The sequence below is a fragment of the Camelina sativa genome, chromosome 20, assembly GCF_030686135.1.
Source record: "Camelina sativa cultivar CO46 ecotype springtype chromosome 20, ASM3068613v1".
In the NCBI taxonomy this organism is placed as follows: domain Eukaryota; kingdom Viridiplantae; phylum Streptophyta; class Magnoliopsida; order Brassicales; family Brassicaceae; genus Camelina; species Camelina sativa.
Genome location: NC_141899.1, coordinates 25,606,234 through 25,617,281, shown reverse-complemented (window position 1 = coordinate 25,617,281; position 11,048 = coordinate 25,606,234). Strand labels below are relative to the sequence as shown.

Below are 11,048 nucleotides of genomic sequence, written 5' to 3'. Positions count from 1 at the left end.
TCAAAGGCCTATTGACAACATACATAGGAAGCAAAAGGGTTTGGGAAATCAGAGAAGAAGGGTAGTTCAAGTTCAGCAAGAGGATTCAGTGGTCATGGAGCAACAAGCTAACCATGAGCAGAGACCTAGGCACATTGGTGCTGGAGATGCACCCAACACCCACAACCAAAGGGCTGGTATTGTGCCTCCAACAGTGCCAAACAACAACTTTGAGATCAAGAGTGGCTTGATCTCCATGATTCAAGCTAACAAGTTTCATGGGTTGCCAATGGAGGATCCACTAGATCACCTTGATGAGTTTGACAGAATCTGTGGTCTTACAAAGCTCAATGGAGTGAGTGAAGATGGATTCAAGTTGAGGCTATTCCCATTCTCACTTGGAGATAAGGCACACCTTTGGGAGAAGACTCTTCCTACTGGAGCAATAATCACATGGGATGCTTGCAAGAAGGCTTTCTTAGCCAAATTCTTCTCCAATGCAAGGACTGCTAGGTTGAGGAATGAGATTTCTGGGTTTGCTCAAAGAAACAATGAAAGCTTTTGTGAAGCATGGGAGAGGTTCAAAGGATTTCAAACTCAATGCCCTCACCATGGCTTCAGCAATGAGTCACTCTTGAGTACATTGTATAGAGGAGTGCTTCCCAAGATTAGGATGCTTCTTGACACAGCTTCTAATGGCAACTTCCTCAACAAGAATGTGGAAGAAGGCTGGGAATTAGTTGAGAATCTTGCTCAGTCAGATGGCAACTATAATGAGGACTATGACAGAACCATAAGGAGTTCCTCAACTGATCAAGAGGACAAGTACAAGAAGGACTTGAAGATGGTCAATGAGAAGCTTGACAAGATCCTTCTTAGCCAACAAAAGTCTATTCACTTCATTGGTGAAGAAGAGGTTCCAGTTCAAGAGGGGGAGACTGAGTTTGCTGAGTTGTGCTACATGCAAAATCAAGGAGGATTCAAAGGCTACAACCAAGGAGGTTTCAAGAACAACAATCTCTCTTATAGGAGTACCAATGTGGCTAATCCTCAAGACCAAGTCTATCCACCTCAACAGCCTCAACAACAACAAAACTATGTCCCCAAGCAACAACATCAAGTGTTCCAGCCTCAGTTGTGTCCCCCACCAGGGTTTCAGACTAACCAAGGCCAAGAACAAGACTTAAGAGCAATGATGCAACAATTGTTGATTGGGCAAACACAAGGAAAGATTGAGGAAGCCAAGCAGTTTGCTGAGTTGAACCAAAGGTTAACATCACAGTACAATGATCTGAATATGAAGTTTGAGGGTCTTAGTTCCAGAGTGAAGTATATGGAGAGTAACATAGCCTCTACTTCAGTTCCAAAACCCAACCAACTCCCTGGAAAAGCTGTTCAAAATCCAAGGGAGTTCACAGCCAAAGCCATTCAAATTCAAGAGGAAGAAGTCACTGAGGACAGTGACGTCCAAGTTTAGGGGAATTCATTAGTTACTGAAGCCCCAAGTGACGTTTGTGCAAAGCAACAGGAGCTCGCATACGAACTCGACCAGGAGCTCGAGCAGCCACTCGACCGAGTACATGCTCGAGTGGTCGATCGAGCTGGAGACTCCAAAGCTGTCAAGCCTGCTAAGTACATTCCTCCTGCCTACAAGCCTCCACTACCATTCCATGGGCGTTTCAAAGCACAGAAGATCAAGGAGCTAAGGGAAATAATTGAGAAAAAGGAGATGTTGGCTAAGCAACAAGAGGAAGAAAGGGTTTTGAAAGAAGAAGCTTTGGCTGAGAAAAAGGAACAAGTGTCATCCATTCAAGAGATCATCATAGCTTACCAAAAAGAGGAGAGAGGACCTGCCTTGGAACAGTATGAACCATATCCTCTCTATAGAAATTTTTTTCTTGATTTGTCAAAGAAGAAGGCTCAAGCTCAAGATGAGAAGGATCTTGAGAACCTTCGAGGAGTGATCATCCCACTTAAGCTTAAGGATCCAAGGTCATTCTATCTGCCTTGCACCATCAGTTACCTTCACTACAATCAATGCCTTTGTGATTTGGGAGCTTCAACAAGTGTGATGCCATACTCCATAGCTCAAAAGCTTGGGAGAACTGATTTCAAATCCACTAACCTCCATGTGTGCCTAGCTGATGGGACAAATAGAGAGGTAGTTGGAAGGTTGGAGAATGTCCCACTCAAGATAGAGAAGGCAAGGGTTCACAATGATTTTGTGGTCATAGAGATGGACAAGGAGCCTGAAGATCCAATCTTACTAGGGAGGCCATTCTTAGCCACTGTTGGAGCAGTTATTGATGTTAAGGAAGGTCTTGTGACCTTGAACATTGCTGAAGATGTAGTTATGAAGTTCAACATCTACAATCCAACAACCCTTCCTACCATTGATGACCAGCCTTTTACTATCAAGGACGAAGACGGTCAAGGAGGCTTAAGTGATAAGGTAACCTCAAAGGCTGAGCTCCCACTTCAAGAGGATTCTGTGGAGAAGCTTAAGAGGTCAGTTCAAGAGCTGTCTAGTATGGTTGAGGATCTCCAAGTTAAGCTGAACAAGAGGTCTTTGAGGAAAGCAAGACCAAGGCTCAAAATCAAGAAGAAGTATGGTTTATGTGCTAAGGGTGAGGTGATCAAGGATCAACTTCACAGTGACCAAGAGGTTCGAGGGAGGATTTCATCACCTCCTTGGTAGCTAGATCAAGTCTAAAAGAGGAAACCAAAGTCAAGCTTAGTGACTTTAAACAAGCTCACTAGGGAGGAAGTCCCTAAGGTATCCTTTGTAAATATGTTTTAATTTCTTAGTAGTTTTGATGTGTTTTCTTTTATGTTTTTGTTGGACAGGCTTTTTGGTGAAAATATAGTTGGGTAAGGAGAGATATGACTTGGAGAAGGAGACTCGCAGGCCCACTCGACCAGGCCACGAGAGGTACTCGGCCGAGCTGGGTAAGATTTGAGGCCCATTTGATTCCCATTCTTCTAGAATGATTGAGTGGAGGGAAGAACAAGGAGAAAAATTTTGAAATTTCAAAATTGGTCAAGGAGCTCGACCACGTGCTGATCGAGTGGTGGGGTCGAGTGGCAGCCAAAAGCAAGTCAAAGATTCCCAATTCAAATTTGAATGGTATGGACGCTCCACCCTTGTCTCCTTGTCCCCTTTGCTTCTTTATATAGTCCTTGCACGATCCTATACCTCTCACATTCTCTCATTTGCGCAAAACATTTAAATTCAAGCTTTAAAATCTCTTTCAAAGTTCATCTCTTGCTCACGCTTTGTTCTTTCAAGTTTTTGGGTCACTAACCTATTAACTTTGAGCTTTGAGTCTATTCCCTTCAGTTTCTTTTGAAAATGTCTTCCAAGATAACCAAGAAGTCTCACCAAACCGCTGCAAGCTCCATGGAACGTCATAATGCTAACCTTGAATCAAGAGGTGAAGCTGGGAGAGTCACTCGACGGACCACTCGATTGACAACTCAACCGAGTGGCGGTTCGAGCAGCCGGTCGAGCCAGGTGCCGCGTCCAAGGAGAGAGCTAGTTGAGGAAGATCCTGAGAGGACCGAAAGTGAGGAGGAAAGAAAGCCTACTCTCAATGAGTTTATGAGGAGACACAAGGCCAAGGGGAAGAGGCCAGCTGTTGAAGTTGAGCAAGAAGAGAGTGAAAATGAGAGTGAGGAAGAAAGTTAAGAAGAAGAGTTGACGGATGATGGAGAAGCTGAGTCTTGTGGGCTGTCAAAGAGGTAGCTTTATGTTGCTTTCATGAGGATGGAGTTCTTAGGAACTAGGTATCCACACAAGGAGACCATGGAGAAGCTTGCTTTTGATGAGGATGTGGAATATCTCTTTGAGAAGAGTAATCTCACCAAGTTTATGGGGCTTTGCATGGAGGGGTACAAAGAGGAGAGTTGTGAGTTCCTTGCCACTGTCAAGCTGCATACATATGCAAGGAAAGACCCTGAGGTTGGAGCTGGCCACATTTCCTTCACTATCAAAGGGAAGAAGCATGAGCTTTCAATGAAAAAGATAGCCAATGTTTTTGGTTTTGAGGTGGGGAGCAATAGGAGTTTGATGGTTCCAAGAGAAGAGTTGTATGCTGTGTGGGAAACCATTGGAGACAACAAGCTCTACTCATCCTCCAACTCCAAGAGCTCAAGGATAAGGAGCCCAGTCCTAAGGTACTTCCACAAGGCTCTTGCCAACACCTTCTTTGCAAGGAAGGAAACTGAGAACATTAATGAGGGAGAGCTAAAGATGATTGACTTGGCTCTTAATGGAGTGATCTTTCAAGCAAGGAATGGTGCCATCATTCTTGGGAGCACAGTGGAGACTGATCTAGGAATGGTGCTCATTGACCACATGATTCAATTGAGAAGTTGAGTAGGAAAGTTGGAGAACAAAGGGTCAAGAGGAGCACTTACCATTGGAGGCATCATCACTCCAATCCTTCAAGCTGCTAAGGTTCCACTTAGAGGAGAAAGTGTCTCACCATGATGGATTGACTCAAGTTACCTCACTTCTACTCTCATCCTAGCCAAGGAGATGCATCAAGGGAACCACATCTTCAACTTTGAGCTTCCAACACTTGGGAAAAAGCAATTCATATTGCCTAACCAGGAGCTCACCACCATTCAAGAAGGAGCCAACATTGATTTTTGGCCAGCTGAGGAGCATTGGTTTGATGGAGTGGTTCAACCTAGAGTTGAGAAAGCTGGGAATGCGCAAGTAGCTTATGGAGAGGAGCAGTTCTACTTTGAAGACTATGAGCCCAACCCAAGAGATAGTAGAGGAGTGAGGGAGAATGCCAAGAGGTTAAATCTTTTGCAAAAGTTGGGCAAGTGGCATAGAAAGAGGTTTGATAAGCTGAAGAAGAAGGTGACCAACATGGCTAAGTCTATCAAAGGCTTAAAGAAGGAGATTGCTGAGCTGAAGAGTGAAAACTCATCTCCTAGCCATTCAAGCCCTTTGAGGAGAAGTAGCTCAACTAGAGCACTTTCAAGGGTTGCGAATCCTGTGGAACAAGCTAGGGCTTCAATGTATGAGCCAAATCAGAGGAAGAGGAGCTCAAGTACCCGAGAACAACAATTTTCGAGGCACTCGACCGGGTCACTCGAGCACCCACTCGACCGAGCACCTCCAATGCACTCGGCCGAGTACCAGCCCAGATCACCCTATGGTTTCCCACCTCCAGCTGCTTATCCAGGTTATCCAAGTTACCCTCCCATCCCACCTCAGTACTACATGGATCCAGCTCTCTACCAGTAGTTTTGCCAGCAGCAAGGTCAACATTTTGAGACTCGCGGTCCAGCTCGACCCCCCCCCCCCCCCTCGGACACGTACCCGACCGAGTCGCGGTCGATCGCCTATCGTCGAGCTGCCCCAAAGTCTATCTCCAAGTCACCAAAAAGACCCCAACTACTCCTATGACAGCATGCAGATGGATGTGGACAACTTTTTCCACAACCCCTAAGGTACCACTATCACTTTCACTTGTAAATACAATTGCATTTGATGTTGTGTTTTGTTTTGTTTTTAATCTTGAATCCTCAATCAAATTTCTTTCACACAGAAGAATGTGTGATTTAAGTTTGGGGGAGGGTTTGAGATAGCATTTGACATTGTGTTTTGTGTTCTTATTTCAAATTTTTATCATCATCATGTTAGCACTTGCATAAGCATCTAAGGCATAGAAAAACCATAAAAATTTGAAAATTTTTGAAAAAATCTTCATAAAAAAAGAGTGTTCATGTAGTTTGCATTGCATATTAGGATCTTGTTTAGCATGTTTCATATTGAATTGTATAATATTTGCATTAGGGATCTATGATGAGTTTGCCTTGTTAGCTAGCTTATTCACTAGACTAGGATCAATGCCCAAGTTAATAGTACTTTGATGCTAGTTGAGTAGTTAGAAGCATAAGATTGAACCAAGCCTTGAATTCTTGCATTGCATTTGGTCTAAATTGAAGCATGTTGTGATTTGATGCCATTTCCTATTTATAAGAACCTAATATTGACTTATAATTATCAATGTGTGAATTGCTTTAAACTCATGGATACTATATACATATTTGGATCATCTTTCTCCTTTTTACCACTCTTGTTGATCCAAGTAGCTGATTAAATCATTAAGATCAGTTCCCCTACCCCTAAATCAAACCTTCTTTCAAGCCTTGTTTATTCTTGAGTGTGTGAGGCCTATTTTTGGGATTGAGCTTGGTAGAAAGTGTTAGGTTTGAACTGACAAGAGTAAGACCTTGTGTAGTTCTAGTTTGCATTTTTCAAACTAGATAGGACTAGGTGGTTCACTTGTTGGGTTTGGGACTTGGCTGTTAAAGAAAAAGAAAGAAAAGAGAAAGAAAAAGGGTAGAGTCTTTAAGAGGAGATTGTGTTTAAGAAAAGTCTAGTGAAAGGATGGGAAGTAAAATGTTGTTTAAGATGGTTCTAGTTAAGGAAAAGAAAAGAAGAAAAGAAAAGTTTAGCAAAATGCTTATATGTCTTAAGAATAAGAAGAAAAGAGAACCATAGCAAATAAGTAAGAATCCCCCATCCCACTAGAAAGATCAAATAAGAAAACATCTCCTAAGACTTGAAAACCAAAAGAGAAAAGGGTTAAAGAGAAAAGAAGAAGTAAAGTGTAGCACTAGGATCATTTGGGTTTAGATTGCTAGGATAAACACTTTGGGTGCCTTTGGGTAGACAAGGTTTTATTCTTGTATGTGTCTAGGTGTTCTTACCTTTAGCATTCTTCTAAAGCTCAATCCATTTTCATGAGAGAACCTTTATATTGACAAGCCCCACTCTAAAGAGAGACCATCATTGTCTCAAAACCCTTTATTACCAAGCCAAATGAGTTGAAGCATTGCATAGAATTGGTTCATGTTCTTGTTTAATGAATGTTAAAGGAAATGGTTGATTTGAATGCATGTGGATGTCTTAGGCTCAAATCAATAAAGGTTGTGAAATGCTTGTCTAAAGTCTTTGATTCCAGCTCATTCAACTTGCATCATAGTACTAGTAACTTGGACATTGATTCTAGATGGTCTATTTGCAAGCTTTAGGAGCTGAGATCCCATTTTTAAACCTCACTTACCTTCTTATGTCTTGCTTATTTGCTTGAGGGCAAGCAAAGACTAAGTTTGGGGGTGCTGATGTTCATATATTTTACCTTGTTTTCCCTTAGTTTATTCACATCTTTTGCATCTTTTGTTATCCATTTAGGCCATTATTGTGTAGCTTTAGCACTAATCATGCATTAGAGTTTAGTTGCATTGCATTTGCATCTTTTCATGCATAAACAGGTGATTCTGGAGCTTAAGGAGCATGGAAGCAATGGAGAAAAGATGTGAAGCAATCATGAGGAGGAAACAAGGGAGTTAAGGCTGAAGAACCAAGGTCCAGAGTCCAACTCGACCGCACACTCGACCAGACACTCGACCGTGTGCTGAGGAGGACTCGACCGAGTGGAGATTGCACGAGAGAAGCCAGCTCGACCAACCCACTCGACCAAAAGATTCCAGCTTTTTAGATATTCTCTAAACCTAGCTTTTACCCTTTTTGGGAATTATTCTTTTTGCACTTTATTTTCCTTAGATCTTGTACTTGAAAAAGACTAAATTCCTCACTATTGTTGGTTTCATAACTTTCTTAATATTGAGAATTTGAGTTTGATCCTTTCATCAATATTGAAGATCTTTGTTTCATCTTTCTAATAATGCAAGTTTTAATATTTTCTGGGTTTTTGACTTTGTTCATCATGTATTGTTGTGAGTAGTTTGCTTAGGATCTTGAGGATGGGTTAGGATGGATTGAGCTTGTGGTTTGTGTGATTTGGTGAAGCTTGATTGTTGTAGATCTCTTCTAGGCTAGATGTTCTTAATGCTGATCCTGAACTGAGAGGTTATGATCTGATTTCAAGCTTCTTAGCATCACACCAATGTTTAAGAAGCATAGATAAGGCTAGATCTAGAGCTTACCATTAGGCTTGCTAAGAGATTAGAGGTCTTGTTTGGTTTGAGATGTATTGCTTAATGCCTGCTTGTGTAGATTCTTTACTGTGTGAGAACAAGTCTAGAATTGCATAGGTTTGATTGTTTCTTGACCATGAGAGTGGGAGAAACTTGTCTTAGATTTATATGTCTAGAGGTTAGCTCAAAGTTTGCTTGAGATTTGTTGACCAAGTTAGATAACCACAATGATTAGTTCATCCCATGAATCCATCCTCAGGACCTTCTTTGTTTATTGATTTTAAAGTCTTAATCATGTTGCTTGCTTGTTGTTTGATTCATATTTGCATTGCTCTGTTTTTATTGTGTTGCTCTGTTTTCCGGATTTAACCAACTCGACCACCCACTCGACCTACACTCGGTCGAGTGCTTGCTCGAGTTCATCCCCAGAACTCTTGTTTATGATTTGTGATTGTCCTGTTTCATTCCTGTCTCATTCTAGTTGCATTCATTTAGTTTTCAGTTCATTAATTGTCTTGCATTAGTTCATTAGTAGTAGTTTCTATTTTTGTTCTTTCTTCATTACTGTTGCAATCAATCAGTTTCATTTGCATTTAGTTCTTAGTTCTTATAGTTTACTTTCTACATCTTTACATTTCCATCTTAGGATTGTTAGTGACAAACAATCTTACATTTGTCTTAACTTAGATTCATATGCACATCTTAATTGTTCACAAACACTCATTTAGGATTGATACCTCTTATACTGCAACAGCATAAGGGGAATTGAAACACCCATCCATCATTCCATTCATACCACCATTGCATACATTCATCATCATTCACCACCATATAAAATCTTGTTTCAAACAGTTTTTATATATTTTAGGGTAGGAACGTAAGTTTCTGGCACTAGTTGGTCAGACATTTCATCAAACACCTTTTGGGTGTGGAAACGTCTCGAACCTAGTTCCAATTAATCAGAGAAAAACTAGTAATTCTAACTCTAGTCAAGAAGGGGATCATACAAATCAAACTTAAACACCCTACATTCTAAGATCCTCCACCTAATCTATCACATCCTCAAGAACTACCACACTACTCAGATAAAAAAATCATAGTCAAGGATGCAAACCTAGAAAACATTGAAACAAGCATTCTTAGATAGATTAAAATGTGAAGAACAACTTTATAGAAGAAATCGAATCAAAATACTGAATAAGTTCAAAGATATCAGGATACAAAGTGTGAGAGCGTTTTAGGTGGCTAGGTAAAACGTTAAGAACAAAACGAGATAAAAGATAAGATGTCTCAACCAAGACTTAACAAAGTGTATTTATAGTGAAAATATGGAAAGCCCTAAAACTTAAAACGATAAGGTAAAGCGTCGGTTCGGTAATCTCCTGAAGAGTGTGAAACCAAACATTTTTCTTCCCGACATGTGCGTGGCAGGGGAGCATGGCTCGATCAAACAAGCTGGAGTGCGTGGCGGGGGAGCATGACTCGATCAAACAAGCTGGAGTGCATGGCGGGGGAGCATGGCTCGATCAGACAAGCTGGAGTGCGTGGCAGGGGAGCATGGCTCGATCAAACAAGCTGGAGTGCGTGGCAGGGGAGCATAGCTCGATCGTGGTGTATACGCATCCACTAAAACGATGATAACTCTTGAACCACACCTCCGATTGGCTTGAAATAAACGGAGTTGGAAAGATAACTCAATTCCCTACAACTTTGGTGAAGACGTCGAAAGCTAAATCCCATTCGAGTGGAACGGCTTGAACGGATGGCTCGGTTGACGCTTCCCAGAGATGGCTCGGTTGACGCTTCCTGGAAGTGTTGTGAGATTGGCTCGAGAGACGGTTCCGGGAGTGTTGTGCAGCGGCTGAGTCGAGCGATGCGCTTCCAACGTCTCCTAAATACCTGAAATACTCCAAAATGCACAATGTATGCAACGATGATGCAAGAACTACCTAAACATGCAAAGTGTATAGAAAGGACTAGAAGATGATGCAAACCAATGAGTTATCCTAACTAAATGCATGATAAATATATGCTAAGGAGAGGAAAAATATAGACATATCAACTCCCCCAAACTTACTCTTTGCTTGCCCTCAATCAAACAATCAAGAACAGAGTATGGAAGAGATGTGTGAAGATGGGGTCTCAGAACCTAAAACATGCTAAATAAAATAGTTAGATTCAAGGTCTTTGTTTTTAGTTCTATGATGCATGGTGAAGGAACTCTATATATTTTCTACACATGCAATCCTATCAATCATTCCCTTTAACATTCATTAACAAAGAACCGTGGATCAAGCTAAGCAATGTCATTGAACTCATTTGGCTAGGGTAAAAGGTTAGAGACTTAGATGGTCTCCTTCTCAAATGGTTTTATCAATTCAGAACAAGGTTCTCTCACGAAAAGGATTTGAGCTTAAGAGAAGGCTAAAGGTTGAAACCAAGTGATACATACAAGAGCAGCGCCCTGTCTACCCAAAGAACATTCCAAACCGAAGTTGGTCCTACCCTTCAACAAAAACATTATCTAAAGCCCATTCTTTCATTCTTTACACTTGTTCTTAGGAGGAGTTCACTTCTTATCATTCTAGTGGATTGAGAAATCTTTATTATTAGTAAGGTTCTTTTTCTTTTCTTCTAAGGAATCTAGACATCTTAAACATTTTACTTTCTTTTCTTTGTCTAATCTTTTCGTTTTATGCCCAGAACCAATAACTCATTATTGTGCTCAACCCAAATCCTTTACTAGACTTGTAAACCTTGAAAACACATCCCCCTCCTAAAGACTTTCTAACCTTTACTTTCTTTTTGCTCTTCACTTTTCTGCACAAATCCATACCCAATACCCAAAATCGAGTTCTCACCTAGTGCTACTAGTCCGGATAACGCGAACTAGAACTACACAGGATCCTACTCTTGTCGGTTAGAACCTAACACTTTCTAACAAGCTCAACTCGAAAAAAGGCCTGACACTCAAGAATACAATTGGCTTGAAAGAACGGTTGGTTAAGGGTGCGGGGAACTGTTCCAAAGATGGGAATCAGCTACTTGGATTGAAAAGGGTGGTAAAAATGTGAAAGACAATCCAAGTATGTATATGGTATCCA

General features: G+C 41.2%; 1 non-coding gene across 1 annotated transcript; it reads right to left on the bottom strand.

Moving 5' to 3' along the window:
* Positions 1 to 490: 490 nt before the first annotated feature.
* On the bottom strand, positions 491 to 597 carry LOC147919350 (small nucleolar RNA R71). The gene has a single exon (XR_015594357.1). It is a non-coding gene; the product is annotated as a small nucleolar RNA R71 (small nucleolar RNA).
* Between the last annotated feature and the right edge of the window lie 10,451 nt (positions 598 to 11,048).